The following is a 19,142-nucleotide window of genomic DNA, read 5'->3' as shown; positions in this document are numbered from 1 at the left end:
GAATGTTTTGAATTTTCTCCAAAAGTAAAGTAGTTGCAAACTCATCCTTTTAGAAACTTGTTTGGGCTGTTGAGAGGAGTAAAAAACCATCAAAAATTTCAATCCTGCATGCTTCTATCAAGAAATGTGATTCTTCATTCAAAACCTGATTTTTGCTATTGGGCTCTATTGAATAATGAATGTTTTGAATTTTCTCCAAAAGTAAAGTAGTTGCAAACTCATGCTTTTAGAGACTTGTTTGGGCTCATGAGAGGAGTAGAAAAACATCAAAAATTTCAGTCCTGCATGATTCTACCAAGAAATGTGTGTTCATTGAAACCGCTGGTTTTTGATAGTTTGGGCCCTATTGAATAATGAATGTTTTGAATTTTCTCCAAAAGTAAAGTAGTTGCAAACTCATCCTTTTAGAAACTTGTTTGGGCTGTTGAGAGGAGTAACAAACCATCAAAAATTTCAATCCTGCATGATTCTACCAAGAAATGTGATTCTTCATTCAAAACCTGATTTTTGCTATTGGGCTCTATTGAAAAGTGAATGTTTTGAATTTTCTCCAAAAGTAAAGTAGTTGCAAACTCATGCTTTTAGAGACTTGTTTGGGCTCATGAGAGGAGTAGAATAACATCAAAAATTTCAGTCCTGCATGATTCTACCAAGAAATGTGTGTTCATTGAAACCGCTGGTTTTTGATAGTTTGGGCCCTATTGAATAATGAATGTTTTGAATTTTCTCCAAAAGTAAAGTAGTTGCAAACTCATCCTTTTAGAAACTTGTTTGGGCTGTTGAGAGGAGTAAAAAAACATCAAAAATTTCAATCCTGCATGATTCTACCAAGAAATGTGATTCTTCATTCAAAACCTGATTTTTGCTATTGGGCTCTATTGAATAAAGAATGTTTTGAATTTTCTCCAAAAGTAAAGTAGTTGCAAACTCATGCTTTTAGAGACTTGTTTGGGCTCATGAGAGGAGTAGAAAAACATCAAAAATTTCAGTCCTGCATGATTCTACCTAGAAATGTGTGTTCATTGAAACCGCTTGTTTTTGATAGTTTGGGCCCTATTGAATAATGAATGTTTTGAATTTTCTCCAAAAGTAAAGTAGTTGCAAACTCATCCTTTTAGAAACTTGTTTGGGCTGTTGAGAGGAGTAAAAAACCATCAAAAATTTCAATCCTGCATGATTTTACCAAGAAATGTGATTCTTCATTCAAAACCTGATTTTTGCTATTGGGCTCTATTGAATAGTGAATGTTTTGAATGTTCTCCAAAAGTAAACTAGTTGCAAACTCATGCTTTTAGAAACTTGTTTGGGCTCATGAGAGGAGTAGAAAAACATCAAAAATTTCAGTCCTGCATGATTCTACCAAGAAATGTGTGTTCATTGAAACCGCTGGTTTTTGATAGTTTGGGCCCTATTGAATAATGAATGTTTTGAATTTTCTCCAAAAGTAAAGTAGTTGCAAACTCATCCTTTTAGAAACTTGTTTGGGCTGTTGAGAGGAGTAAAAAACCATCAAAAATTTCAATCCTGCATGATTCTACCAAGAAATGTGATTCTTCATTCAAAACCTGATTTTTGCTATTGGGCTCTATTGAAAAGTGAATGTTTTGAATTTTCTCCAAAAGTAAAGTAGTTGCAAACTCATGCTTTTAGAGACTTGTTTGGGCTCATGAGAGGAGTAGAAAAACATCAAAAATTTCAGTCCTGCATGATTCTACCAAGAAATGTGTGTTCATTGAAACCGCTGGTTTTTGATAGTTTGGGCCCTATTGAATAATGAATGTTTTGAATTTTCTCCAAAAGTAAAGTAGTTGCAAACTCATCCTTTTAGAAACTTGTTTGGGCTGTTGAGAGGAGTAAAAAAACATCAAAAATTTCAATCCTGCATGATTCTACCAAGAAATGTGATTCTTCATTCAAAACCTGATTTTTGCTATTGGGCTCTATTGAATAAAGAATGTTTTGAATTTTCTCCAAAAGTAAAGTAGTTGCAAACTCATGCTTTTAGAGACTTGTTTGGGCTCATGAGAGGAGTAGAAAAACATCAAAAATTTCAGTCCTGCATGATTCTACCTAGAAATGTGTGTTCATTGAAACCGCTGGTTTTTGATAGTTTGGGCCCTATTGAATAATGAATGTTTTGAATTTTCTCCAAAAGTAAAGTAGTTGCAAACTCATCCTTTTAGAAACTTGTTTGGGCTGTTGAGAGGAGTAAAAAACCTTCAAAAATTTCAATCCTGCATGATTTTACCAAGAAATGTGATTCTTCATTCAAAACCTGATTTTTGCTATTGGGCTCTATTGAATAGTGAATGTTTTGAATGTTATCCAAAAATAAACTAGTTGCAAACTCATGCTTTTAGAAACTTGTTTGGGCTCATGAGAGGAGTAGAAAAACATCAAAAATTTCAGTCCTGCATGATTCTACCAAGAAATGTGTTCATTGAAACCGCTGGTTTTTGATAGTTTGGGCCCTATTGAATAATGAATGTTTTGAATTTTCTCCAAAAGTAAAGTAGTTGCAAACTCATCCTTTTAGAAACTTGTTTGGGCTGTTGAGAGGAGTAAAAAACCATCAAAAATTTCAATCCTGCATGATTCTACCAAGAAATGTGATTCTTCATTCAAAACCTGATTTTTGCTATTGGGCTCTATTGAAAAGTGAATGTTTTGAATTTTCTCCAAAAGTAAAGTAGTTGCAAACTCATGCTTTTAGAGACTTGTTTGGGCTCATGAGAGGAGTAGAAAAACATCAAAAATTTCAGTCCTGCATGATTCTACCAAGAAATGTGTGTTCATTGAAACCGCTGGTTTTTGATAGTTTGGGCCCTATTGAATAATGAATGTTTTGAATTTTCTCCAAAAGTAAAGTAGTTGCAAACTCATCCTTTTAGAAACTTGTTTGGGCTGTTGAGAGGAGTAAAAAACCATCAAAAATTTCAATCCTGCATGATTCTACCAAGAAATGTGATTCTTCATTCAAAACCTGATTTTTGCTATTGGGCTCTATTGAAAAGTGAATGTTTTGAATTTTCTCCAAAAGTATAGTTGCAAACTCATGCTTTTAGAGACTTGTTTGGGCTCATGAGAGGAGTAGAAAAACATCAAAAATTTCAGTCCTGCATGATTCTACCAAGAAATGTGTGTTCATCGAAACCGCTGGTTTTTGATAGTTTGGGCCCTATTGAATAATGAATGTTTTGAATTTTCTCCAAAAGTAAAGTAGTTGCAAACTCATCCTTTTAGAAACTTGTTTGGGCTGTTGAGAGGAGTAAAAAAACATCAAAAATTTCAATCCTGCATGATTTTACCAAGAAATGTGATTCTTCATTCAAAACCTGATTTTTGCTATTGGGCTCTATTGAATAAAGAATGTTTTGAATTTTCTCCAAAAGTAAAGTAGTTGCAAACTCATGCTTTTAGAGACTTGTTTGGGCTCATGAGAGGAGTAGAAAAACATCAAAAATTTCAGTCCTGCATGATTCTACCTAGAAATGTGTGTTCATTGAAACCGCTGGTTTTTGATAGTTTGGGCCCTATTGAATAATGAATGTTTTGAATTTTCTCCAAAAGTAAAGTAGTTGCAAACTCATCCTTTTAGAAACTTGTTTGGGCTGTTGAGAGGAGTAAAAAACCTTCAAAAATTTCAATCCTGCATGATTTTACCAAGAAATGTGATTCTTCATTCAAAACCTGATTTTTGCTATTGGGCTCTATTGAATAGTGAATGTTTTGAATGTTCTCCAAAAGTAAACTAGTTGCAAACTCATGCTTTTAGAAACTTGTTTGGGCTCATGAGAGGAGTAGAAAAACATCAAAAATTTCAGTCCTGCATGATTCTACCAAGAAATGTGTGTTCATTGAAACCGCTGGTTTTTGATAGTTTGGGCCCTATTGAATAATGAATGTTTTGAATTTTCTCCAAAAGTAAAGTAGTTGCAAACTCATCCTTTTAGAAACTTGTTTGGGCTGTTGAGAGGAGTAAAAAACCATCAAAAATTTCAATCCTGCATGATTCTACCAAGAAATGTGATTCTTCATTCAAAACCTGATTTTTGCTATTGGGCTCTATTGAAAAGTGAATGTTTTGAATTTTCTCCAAAAGTAAAGTAGTTGCAAACTCATGCTTTTAGAGACTTGTTTGGGCTCATGAGATGAGTAGAAAAACATCAAAAATTTCAGTCCTGCATGATTCTACCAAGAAATGTGTGTTCATTGAAACCGCTGGTTTTTGATAGTTTGGGCCCTATTGAATAATGAATGTTTTGAATTTTCTCCAAAAGTAAAGTAGTTGGAAACTCATCCTTTTAGAAACTTGTTTGGGCTGTTGAGAGGAGTAAAAAACCATCAAAAATTTCAATCCTGCATGATTTTACCAAGAAATGTGATTCTTCATTCAAAACCTGATTTTTGCTATTGGGCTCTATTGAATAGTGAATGTTTTGAATGTTCTCCAAAAGTAAACTAGTTGCAAACTCATGCTTTTAGAAACTTGTTTGGGCTCATGAGAGGAGTAGAAAAACATCAAAAATTTCAGTCCTGCATGATTCTACCAAGAAATGTGTGTTCATTGAAACCGCTGGTTTTTGATAGTTTGGGCCCTATTGAATAATGAATGTTTTGAATTTTCTCCAAAAGTAAAGTAGTTGCAAACTCATCCTTTTAGAAACTTGTTTGGGCTGTTGAGAGGAGTAAAAAACCATCAAAAATTTCAATCCTGCATGCTTCTATCAAGAAATGTGATTCTTCATTCAAAACCTGATTTTTGCTATTGGGCTCTATTGAATAATGAATGTTTTGAATTTTCTCCAAAAGTAAAGTAGTTGCAAACTCATGCTTTTAGAGACTTGTTTGGGCTCATGAGAGGAGTAGAAAAACATCAAAAATTTCAGTCCTGCATGATTCTACCAAGAAATGTGTGTTCATTGAAACCGCTGGTTTTTGATAGTTTGGGCCCTATTGAATAATGAATGTTTTGAATTTTCTCCAAAAGTAAAGTAGTTGCAAACTCATCCTTTTAGAAACTTGTTTGGGCTGTTGAGAGGAGTAACAAACCATCAAAAATTTCAATCCTGCATGATTCTACCAAGAAATGTGATTCTTCATTCAAAACCTGATTTTTGCTATTGGGCTCTATTGAAAAGTGAATGTTTTGAATTTTCTCCAAAAGTAAAGTAGTTGCAAACTCATGCTTTTAGAGACTTGTTTGGGCTCATGAGAGGAGTAGAATAACATCAAAAATTTCAGTCCTGCATGATTCTACCAAGAAATGTGTGTTCATTGAAACCGCTGGTTTTTGATAGTTTGGGCCCTATTGAATAATGAATGTTTTGAATTTTCTCCAAAAGTAAAGTAGTTGCAAACTCATCCTTTTAGAAACTTGTTTGGGCTGTTGAGAGGAGTAAAAAAACATCAAAAATTTCAATCCTGCATGATTCTACCAAGAAATGTGATTCTTCATTCAAAACCTGATTTTTGCTATTGGGCTCTATTGAATAAAGAATGTTTTGAATTTTCTCCAAAAGTAAAGTAGTTGCAAACTCATGCTTTTAGAGACTTGTTTGGGCTCATGAGAGGAGTAGAAAAACATCAAAAATTTCAGTCCTGCATGATTCTACCTAGAAATGTGTGTTCATTGAAACCGCTTGTTTTTGATAGTTTGGGCCCTATTGAATAATGAATGTTTTGAATTTTCTCCAAAAGTAAAGTAGTTGCAAACTCATCCTTTTAGAAACTTGTTTGGGCTGTTGAGAGGAGTAAAAAACCATCAAAAATTTCAATCCTGCATGATTTTACCAAGAAATGTGATTCTTCATTCAAAACCTGATTTTTGCTATTGGGCTCTATTGAATAGTGAATGTTTTGAATGTTCTCCAAAAGTAAACTAGTTGCAAACTCATGCTTTTAGAAACTTGTTTGGGCTCATGAGAGGAGTAGAAAAACATCAAAAATTTCAGTCCTGCATGATTCTACCAAGAAATGTGTGTTCATTGAAACCGCTGGTTTTTGATAGTTTGGGCCCTATTGAATAATGAATGTTTTGAATTTTCTCCAAAAGTAAAGTAGTTGCAAACTCATCCTTTTAGAAACTTGTTTGGGCTGTTGAGAGGAGTAAAAAACCATCAAAAATTTCAATCCTGCATGATTCTACCAAGAAATGTGATTCTTCATTCAAAACCTGATTTTTGCTATTGGGCTCTATTGAAAAGTGAATGTTTTGAATTTTCTCCAAAAGTAAAGTAGTTGCAAACTCATGCTTTTAGAGACTTGTTTGGGCTCATGAGAGGAGTAGAAAAACATCAAAAATTTCAGTCCTGCATGATTCTACCAAGAAATGTGTGTTCATTGAAACCGCTGGTTTTTGATAGTTTGGGCCCTATTGAATAATGAATGTTTTGAATTTTCTCCAAAAGTAAAGTAGTTGCAAACTCATCCTTTTAGAAACTTGTTTGGGCTGTTGAGAGGAGTAAAAAAACATCAAAAATTTCAATCCTGCATGATTCTACCAAGAAATGTGATTCTTCATTCAAAACCTGATTTTTGCTATTGGGCTCTATTGAATAAAGAATGTTTTGAATTTTCTCCAAAAGTAAAGTAGTTGCAAACTCATGCTTTTAGAGACTTGTTTGGGCTCATGAGAGGAGTAGAAAAACATCAAAAATTTCAGTCCTGCATGATTCTACCTAGAAATGTGTGTTCATTGAAACCGCTGGTTTTTGATAGTTTGGGCCCTATTGAATAATGAATGTTTTGAATTTTCTCCAAAAGTAAAGTAGTTGCAAACTCATCCTTTTAGAAACTTGTTTGGGCTGTTGAGAGGAGTAAAAAACCTTCAAAAATTTCAATCCTGCATGATTTTACCAAGAAATGTGATTCTTCATTCAAAACCTGATTTTTGCTATTGGGCTCTATTGAATAGTGAATGTTTTGAATGTTATCCAAAAATAAACTAGTTGCAAACTCATGCTTTTAGAAACTTGTTTGGGCTCATGAGAGGAGTAGAAAAACATCAAAAATTTCAGTCCTGCATGATTCTACCAAGAAATGTGTTCATTGAAACCGCTGGTTTTTGATAGTTTGGGCCCTATTGAATAATGAATGTTTTGAATTTTCTCCAAAAGTAAAGTAGTTGCAAACTCATCCTTTTAGAAACTTGTTTGGGCTGTTGAGAGGAGTAAAAAACCATCAAAAATTTCAATCCTGCATGATTCTACCAAGAAATGTGATTCTTCATTCAAAACCTGATTTTTGCTATTGGGCTCTATTGAAAAGTGAATGTTTTGAATTTTCTCCAAAAGTAAAGTAGTTGCAAACTCATGCTTTTAGAGACTTGTTTGGGCTCATGAGAGGAGTAGAAAAACATCAAAAATTTCAGTCCTGCATGATTCTACCAAGAAATGTGTGTTCATTGAAACCGCTGGTTTTTGATAGTTTGGGCCCTATTGAATAATGAATGTTTTGAATTTTCTCCAAAAGTAAAGTAGTTGCAAACTCATCCTTTTAGAAACTTGTTTGGGCTGTTGAGAGGAGTAAAAAACCATCAAAAATTTCAATCCTGCATGATTCTACCAAGAAATGTGATTCTTCATTCAAAACCTGATTTTTGCTATTGGGCTCTATTGAAAAGTGAATGTTTTGAATTTTCTCCAAAAGTATAGTTGCAAACTCATGCTTTTAGAGACTTGTTTGGGCTCATGAGAGGAGTAGAAAAACATCAAAAATTTCAGTCCTGCATGATTCTACCAAGAAATGTGTGTTCATCGAAACCGCTGGTTTTTGATAGTTTGGGCCCTATTGAATAATGAATGTTTTGAATTTTCTCCAAAAGTAAAGTAGTTGCAAACTCATCCTTTTAGAAACTTGTTTGGGCTGTTGAGAGGAGTAAAAAAACATCAAAAATTTCAATCCTGCATGATTTTACCAAGAAATGTGATTCTTCATTCAAAACCTGATTTTTGCTATTGGGCTCTATTGAATAAAGAATGTTTTGAATTTTCTCCAAAAGTAAAGTAGTTGCAAACTCATGCTTTTAGAGACTTGTTTGGGCTCATGAGAGGAGTAGAAAAACATCAAAAATTTCAGTCCTGCATGATTCTACCTAGAAATGTGTGTTCATTGAAACCGCTGGTTTTTGATAGTTTGGGCCCTATTGAATAATGAATGTTTTGAATTTTCTCCAAAAGTAAAGTAGTTGCAAACTCATCCTTTTAGAAACTTGTTTGGGCTGTTGAGAGGAGTAAAAAACCTTCAAAAATTTCAATCCTGCATGATTTTACCAAGAAATGTGATTCTTCATTCAAAACCTGATTTTTGCTATTGGGCTCTATTGAATAGTGAATGTTTTGAATGTTCTCCAAAAGTAAACTAGTTGCAAACTCATGCTTTTAGAAACTTGTTTGGGCTCATGAGAGGAGTAGAAAAACATCAAAAATTTCAGTCCTGCATGATTCTACCAAGAAATGTGTGTTCATTGAAACCGCTGGTTTTTGATAGTTTGGGCCCTATTGAATAATGAATGTTTTGAATTTTCTCCAAAAGTAAAGTAGTTGCAAACTCATCCTTTTAGAAACTTGTTTGGGCTGTTGAGAGGAGTAAAAAACCATCAAAAATTTCAATCCTGCATGATTCTACCAAGAAATGTGATTCTTCATTCAAAACCTGATTTTTGCTATTGGGCTCTATTGAAAAGTGAATGTTTTGAATTTTCTCCAAAAGTAAAGTAGTTGCAAACTCATGCTTTTAGAGACTTGTTTGGGCTCATGAGATGAGTAGAAAAACATCAAAAATTTCAGTCCTGCATGATTCTACCAAGAAATGTGTGTTCATTGAAACCGCTGGTTTTTGATAGTTTGGGCCCTATTGAATAATGAATGTTTTGAATTTTCTCCAAAAGTAAAGTAGTTGCAAACGCATCCTTTTAGAAACTTGTTTGGGCTGTTGAGAGGAGTAAAAAACCATCAAAAATTTCAATCCTGCATGATTCTACCAAGAAATGTGATTCTTCATTCAAAACCTGATTTTTGCTATTGGGCTCTATTGAATAATGAATGTTTTGAATGTTCTCCAAAAGTAAACTAGTTGCAAACTCATGCTTTTAGAAACTTGTTTGGGCTCATGAGAGGAGTAGAAAAACATCAAAAATTTCAGTCCTGCATGATTCTACCAAGAAATGTGTGTTCATTGAAACCGCTGGTTTTTGAGTTTGGGCCCTATTGAATAATGAATGTTTTGAATTTTTTCCAAAAGTAAAGTAGTTGCAAACCCATCCTTTTAGAAACTTGTTTGGGCTGTTGAGAGGAGTAAAAAACCATCAAAAATTTCAATCCTGCATGATTTTACCAAGAAATGTGATTCTTCATTCAAAACCTGATTTTTGCTATTGGGCTCTATTGAATAGTGAATGTTTTGAATGTTCTCCAAAAGTAAACTAGTTGCAAACTCATGCTTTTAGAAACTTGTTTGGGCTCATGAGAGGAGTAGAAAAACATCAAAAATTTCAGTCCTGCATGATTCTACCAAGAAATGTGTGTTCATTGAAACCGCTGGTTTTTGATAGTTTGGGCCCTATTGAATAATGAATGTTTTGAATTTTCTCCAAAAGTAAAGTAGTTGCAAACTCATCCTTTTAGAAACTTGTTTGGGCTGTTGAGAGGAGTAAAAAACCATCAAAAATTTCAATCCTGCATGATTCTACCAAGAAATGTGATTCTTCATTCAAAACCTGATTTTTGCTATTGGGCTCTATTGAAAAGTGAATGTTTTGAATTTTCTCCAAAAGTAAAGTAGTTGCAAACTCATGCTTTTAGAGACTTGTTTGGGCTCATGAGAGGAGTAGAAAAACATCAAAAATTTCAGTCCTGCATGATTCTACCAAGAAATGTGTGTTCATTGAAACCGCTGGTTTTTGATAGTTTGGGCCCTATTGAATAATGAATGTTTTGAATTTTCTCCAAAAGTAAAGTAGTTGCAAACTCATCCTTTTAGAAACTTGTTTGGGCTGTTGAGAGGAGTAAAAAACCATCAAAAATTTCAATCCTGCATGATTCTACCAAGAAATGTGATTCTTCATTCAAAACCTGATTTTTGCTATTGGGCTCTATTGAATAATGAATGTTTTGAATGTTCTCCAAAAGTAAACTAGTTGCAAACTCATGCTTTTAGAAACTTGTTTGGGCTCATGAGAGGAGTAGAAAAACATCAAAAATTTCAGTCCTGCATGATTCTACCAAGAAATGTGTGTTCATTGAAACCGCTGGTTTTTGAGTTTGGGCCCTATTGAATAATGAATGTTTTGAATTTTTTCCAAAAGTAAAGTAGTTGCAAACCCATCCTTTTAGAAACTTGTTTGGGCTGTTGAGAGGAGTAAAAAACCATCAAAAATTTCAATCCTGCATGATTTTACCAAGAAATGTGATTCTTCATTCAAAACCTGATTTTTGCTATTGGGCTCTATTGAATAGTGAATGTTTTGAATGTTCTCCAAAAGTAAACTAGTTGCAAACTCATGCTTTTAGAAACTTGTTTGGGCTCATGAGAGGAGTAGAAAAACATCAAAAATTTCAGTCCTGCATGATTCTACCAAGAAATGTGTGTTCATTGAAACCGCTGGTTTTTGATAGTTTGGGCCCTATTGAATAATGAATGTTTTGAATTTTCTCCAAAAGTAAAGTAGTTGCAAACTCATCCTTTTAGAAACTTGTTTGGGCTGTTGAGAGGAGTAAAAAACCATCAAAAATTTCAATCCTGCATGATTCTACCAAGAAATGTGATTCTTCATTCAAAACCTGATTTTTGCTATTGGGCTCTATTGAATAATGAATGTTTTGAATTTTCTCCAAAAGTAAAGTAGTTGCAAACTCATGCCTTTAGAGACTTGTTTGGGCTCATGAGAGGAGTAGAAAAACATCAAAAATTTCAGTCCTGCATGATTCTACCAAGAAATGTGTGTTCATTGAAACCGCTGGTTTTTGATAGTTTGGGCCCTATTGAATAATGAATGTTATGAATTTTCTCCAAAAGTAAAGTAGTTGCAAACTCATCCTTTTAGAAACTTGTTTGGGCTGTTGAGAGGAGTAAAAAACCATCAAAAATTTCAATCCTGCATGATTTTACCAAGAAATGTGATTATTCATTCAAAACCTGATTTTTGCTATTGGGCTCTATTGAATAGTGAATGTTTTGAATGTTCTCCAAAAGTAAACTAGTTGCAAACTCATGCTTTTAGAAACTTGTTTGGGCTCATGAGAGGAGTAGAAAAACATCAAAAATTTCAGTCCTGCATGATTCTACCAAGAAATGTGTGTTCATTGAAACCGCTGGTTTTTGATAGTTTGGGCCCTATTGAATAATGAATGTTTTGAATTTTCTCCAAAAGTAAAGTAGTTGCAAACTCATCCTTTTAGAAACTTGTTTGGGCTGTTGAGAGGAGTAAAAAACCATCAAAAATTTCAATCCTGCACGATTTTACCAAGAAATGTGATTCTTCATTCAAAACCTGATTTTTGCTATTGGGCTCTATTGAATAATGAATGTTTTGAATTTTCTCCAAAAGTAAAGTAGTTGCAAACTCATGCTTTTAGAGACTTGTTTGGGCTCATGAGAGGAGTAGAAAAACATCAAAAATTTCAGTCCTGCATGATTCTACCAAGAAATGTGTGTTCATTGAAACCGCTGGTTTTTGATAGTTTGGGCCCTATTGAATAATGAATGTTTTGAATTTTCTCCAAAAGTAAAGTATTTGCAAACTCATCCTTTTAGAAACTTGTTTGGGCTGTTGAGAGGAGTAAAAAACCATCAAAAATTTCAATCCTGCATGATTCTACCAAGAAATGTGATTCTTCATTCAAAACCTGATTTTTGCTATTGGGCTCTATTGAATAATGAATGTTTTGAATTTTCTCCAAAAGTAAAGTAGTTGCAAACTCATGCTTTTAGAGACTTGTTTGGGCTCATGAGAGGAGTAGAAAAACATCAAAAATTTCAGTCCTGCATGATTCTACCAAGAAATGTGTGTTCATTGAAACCGCTGGTTTTTGATAGTTTGGGCCCTATTGAATAATGAATGTTTTGAATTTTCTCCAAAAGTAAAGTAGTTGCAAACTCATCCTTTTAGAAACTTGTTTGGGCTGTTGAGAGGAGTAAAAAACCATCAAAAATTTCAATCCTGCATGATTCTACCAAGAAATGTGATTCTTCATTCAAAACCTGATTTTTGCTATTGGGCTCTATTGAATAATGAATGTTTTGAATTTTCTCCAAAAGTAAAGTAGTTGCAAACTCATGCTTTTAGAGACTTGTTTGGGCTCATGAGAGGAGTAGAAAAACATCAAAAATTTCAGTCCTGCATGATTCTACCAAGAAATGTGTGTTCATTGAAACCGCTGGTTTTTGATAGTTTGGGCCCTATTGAATAATGAATGTTTTGAATTTTCTCCAAAAGTAAAGTAGTTGCAAACTCATCCTTTTAGAAACTTGTTTGGGCTGTTGAGAGGAGTAAAAAACCATCAAAAATTTCAATCCTGCATGCTTCTACCAAGAAATGTGATTCTTCATTCAAAACCTGATTTTTGCTATTGGGCTCTATTGAATAATGAATGTTTTGAATTTTCTCCAAAAGTAAAGTAGTTGCAAACTCATGCTTTTAGAGACTTGTTTGGGCTCATGAGAGGAGTAGAAAAACATCAAAAATTTCAGTCCTGCATGATTCTACCAAGAAATGTGTGTTCATTGAAACCGCTGGTTTTTGATAGTTTGGGCCCTATTGAATAATGAATGTTTTGAATTTTCTCCAAAAGTAAAGTAGTTGCAAACTCATCCTTTTAGAAACTTGTTTGGGCTGTTGAGAGGAGTAAAAAACCATCAAAAATTTCAATCCTGCATGATTCTACCAAGAAATGTGATTCTTCATTCAAAACCTGATTTTTGCTATTGGGCTCTATTGAAAAGTGAATGTTTTGAATTTTCTCCAAAAGTAAAGTAGTTGCAAACTCATGCTTTTAGAGACTTGTTTGGGCTCATGAGAGGAGTAGAATAACATCAAAAATTTCAGTCCTGCATGATTCTACCAAGAAATGTGTGTTCATTGAAACCGCTGGTTTTTGATAGTTTGGGCCCTATTGAATAATGAATGTTTTGAATTTTCTCCAAAAGTAAAGTAGTTGCAAACTCATCCTTTTAGAAACTTGTTTGGGCTGTTGAGAGGAGTAAAAAAACATCAAAAATTTCAATCCTGCATGATTCTACCAAGAAATGTGATTCTTCATTCAAAACCTGATTTTTGCTATTGGGCTCTATTGAATAAAGAATGTTTTGAATTTTCTCCAAAAGTAAAGTAGTTGCAAACTCATGCTTTTAGAGACTTGTTTGGGCTCATGAGAGGAGTAGAAAAACATCAAAAATTTCAGTCCTGCATGATTCTACCTAGAAATGTGTGTTCATTGAAACCGCTGGTTTTTGATAGTTTGGGCCCTATTGAATAATGAATGTTTTGAATTTTCTCCAAAAGTAAAGTAGTTGCAAACTCATCCTTTTAGAAACTTGTTTGGGCTGTTGAGAGGAGTAAAAAACCATCAAAAATTTCAATCCTGCATGATTTTACCAAGAAATGTGATTCTTCATTCAAAACCTGATTTTTGCTATTGGGCTCTATTGAATAGTGAATGTTTTGAATGTTCTCCAAAAGTAAACTAGTTGCAAACTCATGCTTTTAGAAACTTGTTTGGGCTCATGAGAGGAGTAGAAAAACATCAAAAATTTCAGTCCTGCATGATTCTACCAAGAAATGTGTGTTCATTGAAACCGCTGGTTTTTGATAGTTTGGGCCCTATTGAATAATGAATGTTTTGAATTTTCTCCAAAAGTAAAGTAGTTGCAAACTCATCCTTTTAGAAACTTGTTTGGGCTGTTGAGAGGAGTAAAAAACCATCAAAAATTTCAATCCTGCATGATTCTACCAAGAAATGTGATTCTTCATTCAAAACCTGATTTTTGCTATTGGGCTCTATTGAAAAGTGAATGTTTTGAATTTTCTCCAAAAGTAAAGTAGTTGCAAACTCATCCTTTTAGAGACTTGTTTGGGCTCATGAGAGGAGTAGAAAAACATCAAAAATTTCAGTCCTGCATGATTCTACCAAGAAATGTGTGTTCATTGAAACCGCTGGTTTTTGATAGTTTGGGCCCTATTGAATAATGAATGTTTTGAATTTTCTCCAAAAGTAAAGTAGTTGCAAACTCATCCTTTTAGAAACTTGTTTGGGCTGTTGAGAGGAGTAAAAAAACATCAAAAATTTCAATCCTGCATGATTCTACCAAGAAATGTGATTCTTCATTCAAAACCTGATTTTTGCTATTGGGCTCTATTGAATAAAGAATGTTTTGAATTTTCTCCAAAAGTAAAGTAGTTGCAAACTCATGCTTTTAGAGACTTGTTTGGGCTCATGAGAGGAGTAGAAAAACATCAAAAATTTCAGTCCTGCATGATTCTACCTAGAAATGTGTGTTCATTGAAACCGCTGGTTTTTGATAGTTTGGGCCCTATTGAATAATGAATGTTTTGAATTTTCTCCAAAAGTAAAGTAGTTGCAAACTCATCCTTTTAGAAACTTGTTTGGGCTGTTGAGAGGAGTAAAAAACCTTCAAAAATTTCAATCCTGCATGATTTTACCAAGAAATGTGATTCTTCATTCAAAACCTGATTTTTGCTATTGGGCTCTATTGAATAGTGAATGTTTTGAATGTTCTCCAAAAGTAAACTAGTTGCAAACTCATGCTTTTAGAAACTTGTTTGGGCTCATGAGAGGAGTAGAAAAACATCAAAAATTTCAGTCCTGCATGATTCTACCAAGAAATGTGTGTTCATTGAAACCGCTGGTTTTTGATAGTTTGGGCCCTATTGAATAATGAATGTTTTGAATTTTCTCCAAAAGTAATGTAGTTGCAAACTCATCCTTTTAGAAACTTGTTTGGGCTGTTGAGAGGAGTAAAAAACCATCAAAAATTTCAATCCTGCATGCTTCTACCAAGAAATGTGATTCTTCATTCAAAACCTGATTTTTGCTATTGGGCTCTATTGAATAATGAATGTTTTGAATTTTCTCCAAAAGTAAAGTAGTTGCAAACTCATGCTTTTAGAGACTTGTTTGGGCTCATGAGAGGAGTAGAAAAACATCAAAAATTTCAGTCCTGCATGATTCTACCAAGAAATGTGTGTTCATTCAAACCGCTGGTTTTTGATAGTTTGGGCCCTATTGAATAATGAATGTTTTGAATTTTCTCCAAAAGTAAAGTAGTTGCAAACTCATCCTTTTAGAAACTTGTTTGGGCTGTTGAGAGGAGTAAAAAACCATCAAAAATTTCAATCCTGCATGATTCTACCAAGAAATGTGATTCTTCATTCAAAACCTGATTTTTGCTATTGGGCTCTATTGAATAATGAATGTTTTGAATTTTCTCCAAAAGTAAAGTAGTTGCAAACTCATGCCTTTAGAGACTTGTTTGGGCTCATGAGAGGAGTAGAAAAACATCAAAAATTTCAGTCCTGCATGATTCTACCAAGAAATGTGTGTTCATTGAAACCGCTGGTTTTTGATAGTTTGGGCCCTATTGAATAATGAATGTTTTGAATTTTCTCCAAAAGTAAAGTAGTTGCAAACTCATCCTTTTAGAAACTTGTTTGGGCTGTTGAGAGGAGTAAAAAACCATCAAAAATTTCAATCCTGCATGATTCTACCAAGAAATGTGATTCTTCATTCAAAACCTGATTTTTGCTATTGGGCTCTATTGAATAATGAATGTTTTGAATTTTCTCCAAAAGTAAAGTAGTTGCAAACTCATGCCTTTAGAGACTTGTTTGGGCTCATGAGAGGAGTAGAAAAACATCAAAAGTTTCAGTCCTGCATGATTCTACCAAGAAATGTGTGTTCATTGAAACCGCTGGTTTTTGATAGTTTGGGCCCTATTGAATAATGAATGTTTTGAATTTTCTCCAAAAGTAAAGTAGTTGCAAACTCATCCTTTTAGAAACTTGTTTGGGCTGTTGAGAGGAGTAAAAAACCATCAAAAATTTCAATCCTGCACGATTTTACCAAGAAATGTGATTCTTCATTCAAAACCTGATTTTTGCTATTGGGCTCTATTGAATAATGAATGTTTTGAATTTTCTCCAAAAGTAAAGTAGTTGCAAACTCATGCTTTTAGAGACTTGTTTGGGCTCATGAGAGGAGTAGAAAAACATCAAAAGTTTCAGTCCTGCATGATTCTACCAAGAAATGTGTGTTCATTGAAACCGCTGGTTTTTGATAGTTTGGGCCCTATTGAATAATGAATGTTTTGAATTTTCTCCAAAAGTAAAGCAGTTGCAAACTCATCCTTTTAGAAACTTGTTTGGGCTGTTGAGAGGAGTAAAAACCATCAAAAATTTCAATCCTGCATGCTTCTACCAAGAAATGTGATTCTTAATTCAAAACCTGATTTTTGCTATTGGGCTCTATTGAATAATGAATGTTTTGAATTTTCTCCAAAAGTAAAGTAGTTGCAAACTCATGCTTTTAGAGACTTGTTTTGCCTCATGAGAGGAGTGGAAAAACATCAAAAATTTCAGTCCTGCATGATTCTACCAAGAAATGTGTGTTCATTGAAACCGCTGGTTTTTGATAGTTTGGGCCCTATTGAATAATGAATGTTTTGAATTTTTTGGGCTGTTGAGAGGAGTAAAAAACCATCAAAAATTTCAATCCTGCATGCTTCTACCAAGAAATGTGATTCTTAATTCAAAACCTGATTTTTGCTATTGGGCTCTATTGAATAGTGAATGTTTTGAATTTTCTCCAAAAGTAAAGTAGTTGCAAACTCATACTTTTAGAGACTTGTTTGGGCTCATGAGAGGAGTAGAAAAACATCAAAAATGTCAGTCCTGCATGATTCTACCAAGAAATGTGTGTTCATTGAAACCGCTGGTTTTTGATAGTTTGGGCCCTATTGAATAATGAATGTTTTGAATTTTCTCCAAAAGTAAAGTAGTTGCAAACTCATCCTTTTAGAAACTTGTTTGGGCTGTTGAGAGGAGTAAAAAACCATCAAAAATTTCAATCCTGCATGATTCTACCAAGAAATGTGATTCTTCATTCAAAACCTGATTTTTGCTATTGGGCTCTATTGAAAAGTGAATGTTTTGAATTTTCTCCAAAAGTAAAGTAGTTGCAAACTCATGCTTTTAGACACTTGGTTGGGCTCATGAGAGGAGTAGAAAAACATCAAAAATTTCAGTCCTGCATGATTCTACCAAGAAATGTGTGTTCATTGAAACCGCTGGTTTTTGATAGTTTGGGCCCTATTGAATAATGAATGTTTTGAATTTTCTCCAAAAGTAAAGTAGTTGCAAACTCATCCTTTTAGAAACTTGTTTGGGCTGTTGAGAGGAGTAAAAAACCATCAAAAATTTCAATCCTGCATGATTCTACCAAGAAATGTGATTCTTCATTCAAAACCTGATTTTTGCTATTGGGCTCTATTGAATAATGAATGTTTTGAATTTTCTCCAAAAGTAAAGTAGTTGCAAACTCATGCTTTTAGAGACTTGTTTGGGCTCATGAGAGGAGTAGAAAAACATCAAAAATTTCAGTCCTGCATGATTCTACCAAGAAATGTGTGTTCATTGAAACCGCTGGTTTTTGATAGTTTGGGCCCTATTGAATAATGAATGTTTTGAATTTTCTCCAAAAGTAAAGTAGTTGCAAACTCATCCTTTTAGAAACTTGTTTGGGCTGTTGAGAGGAGTAAAAAACCATCAAAAATTTCAATCCTGCATGATTCTACCAAGAAATGTGATTCTTCATTCAAAACGCTGTTTTTTGCTATTGGGCTCTATTGAATAATGAATGTTTTGAATTTTCTCCAAAAGTAAAGTAGTTGCAAACTCATCCTTTTAGAGACTTGTTTGGGCTCATGAGAGGAGTAGAAAAACATCAAAAATTTCAGTCCTGCACGATTCTACCAAGAAATGTGTGTTCATTCAAACCGCTGTTTTTTGATATTTTGGGCACTATTGAATAATGAATGTTTTGAATTTTCTCCAAAAGTAAAGCAGTTGCAAACTCATCCTTTTAGAAACTTGTTTGGGCTGTTGAGAGGAGTAAAAACCATCAAAAATTTCAATCCTGCATGCTTCTACCAAGAAATGTGATTCTTAATTCAAAACCTGATTTTTGCTATTGGGCTCTATTGAATAATGAATGTTTTGAATTTTCTCCAAAAGTAAAGTAGTTGCAAACTCATGCTTTTAGAGACTTGTTTTGCCTCATGAGAGGAGTGGAAAAACATCAAAAATTTCAGTCCTGCATGATTCTACCAAGAAATGTGTGTTCATTGAAACCGCTGGTTTTTGATAGTTTGGGCCCTATTGAATAATGAATGTTTTGAATTTTCTCCAAAAGTAAAGTAGTTGCAAACTCATCCTTTTAGAAACTTGTTTGGGCTGTTGAGAGGAGTAAAAAACCATCAAAAATTTCAATCCTGCATGATTTTACCAAGAAATGTGATTCTTCATTCAAAACCTGATTTTTGCTATTGGGCTCTATTGAATAGTGAATGTTTTGAATTTTCTCCAAAAGTAAAGTAGTTGCAAACTCATGCTTATAGAGACTTGTTTGGGCTCATGAGAGGAGTAGAAAAACATCAAAAATTTCAGTCCTGCATGATTCTACCAAGAAATGTGTGTTCATTGAAACCGCTGGTTTTTGATAGTTTGGGCCCTATTGAATAATGAATGTTTTGAATTTTCTCCAAAAGTAAAGTAGTTGCAAACTCATCCTTTTAGAAACTTATTTGGGCTGTTGAGAGGAGTAAAAAACCATCAAAAATTTCAATCCTGCATGATTCTACCAAGAAATGTGATTCTTCATTCAAAACCTGATTTTTGCTATTGGGCTCTATTGGATAATGAATGTTTTGAATTTTCTCCAAAAGTAAAGTAGTTGCAAACTCATGCTTTTAGATACTTGTTTGGGCTCATGAGAGGAGTAGAAAAACATCAAAAATTTCAGTCCTGCATGATTCTACCAAGAAATGTGTGTTCATTGAAACCGCTGGTTTTTGATAGTTTGGGCCCTATTGAATAATGAATGTTTTGAATTTTCTCCAAAAGTAAAGTA

This window comes from Dendrobates tinctorius, unplaced genomic scaffold (assembly GCF_039654945.1).
Source record: "Dendrobates tinctorius isolate UK_male_01 unplaced genomic scaffold, ASM3965494v1 ptg000109l, whole genome shotgun sequence".
Taxonomy (NCBI): Eukaryota; Metazoa; Chordata; class Amphibia; order Anura; family Dendrobatidae; genus Dendrobates; species Dendrobates tinctorius.
This window is presented reverse-complemented; position numbering follows the sequence as displayed.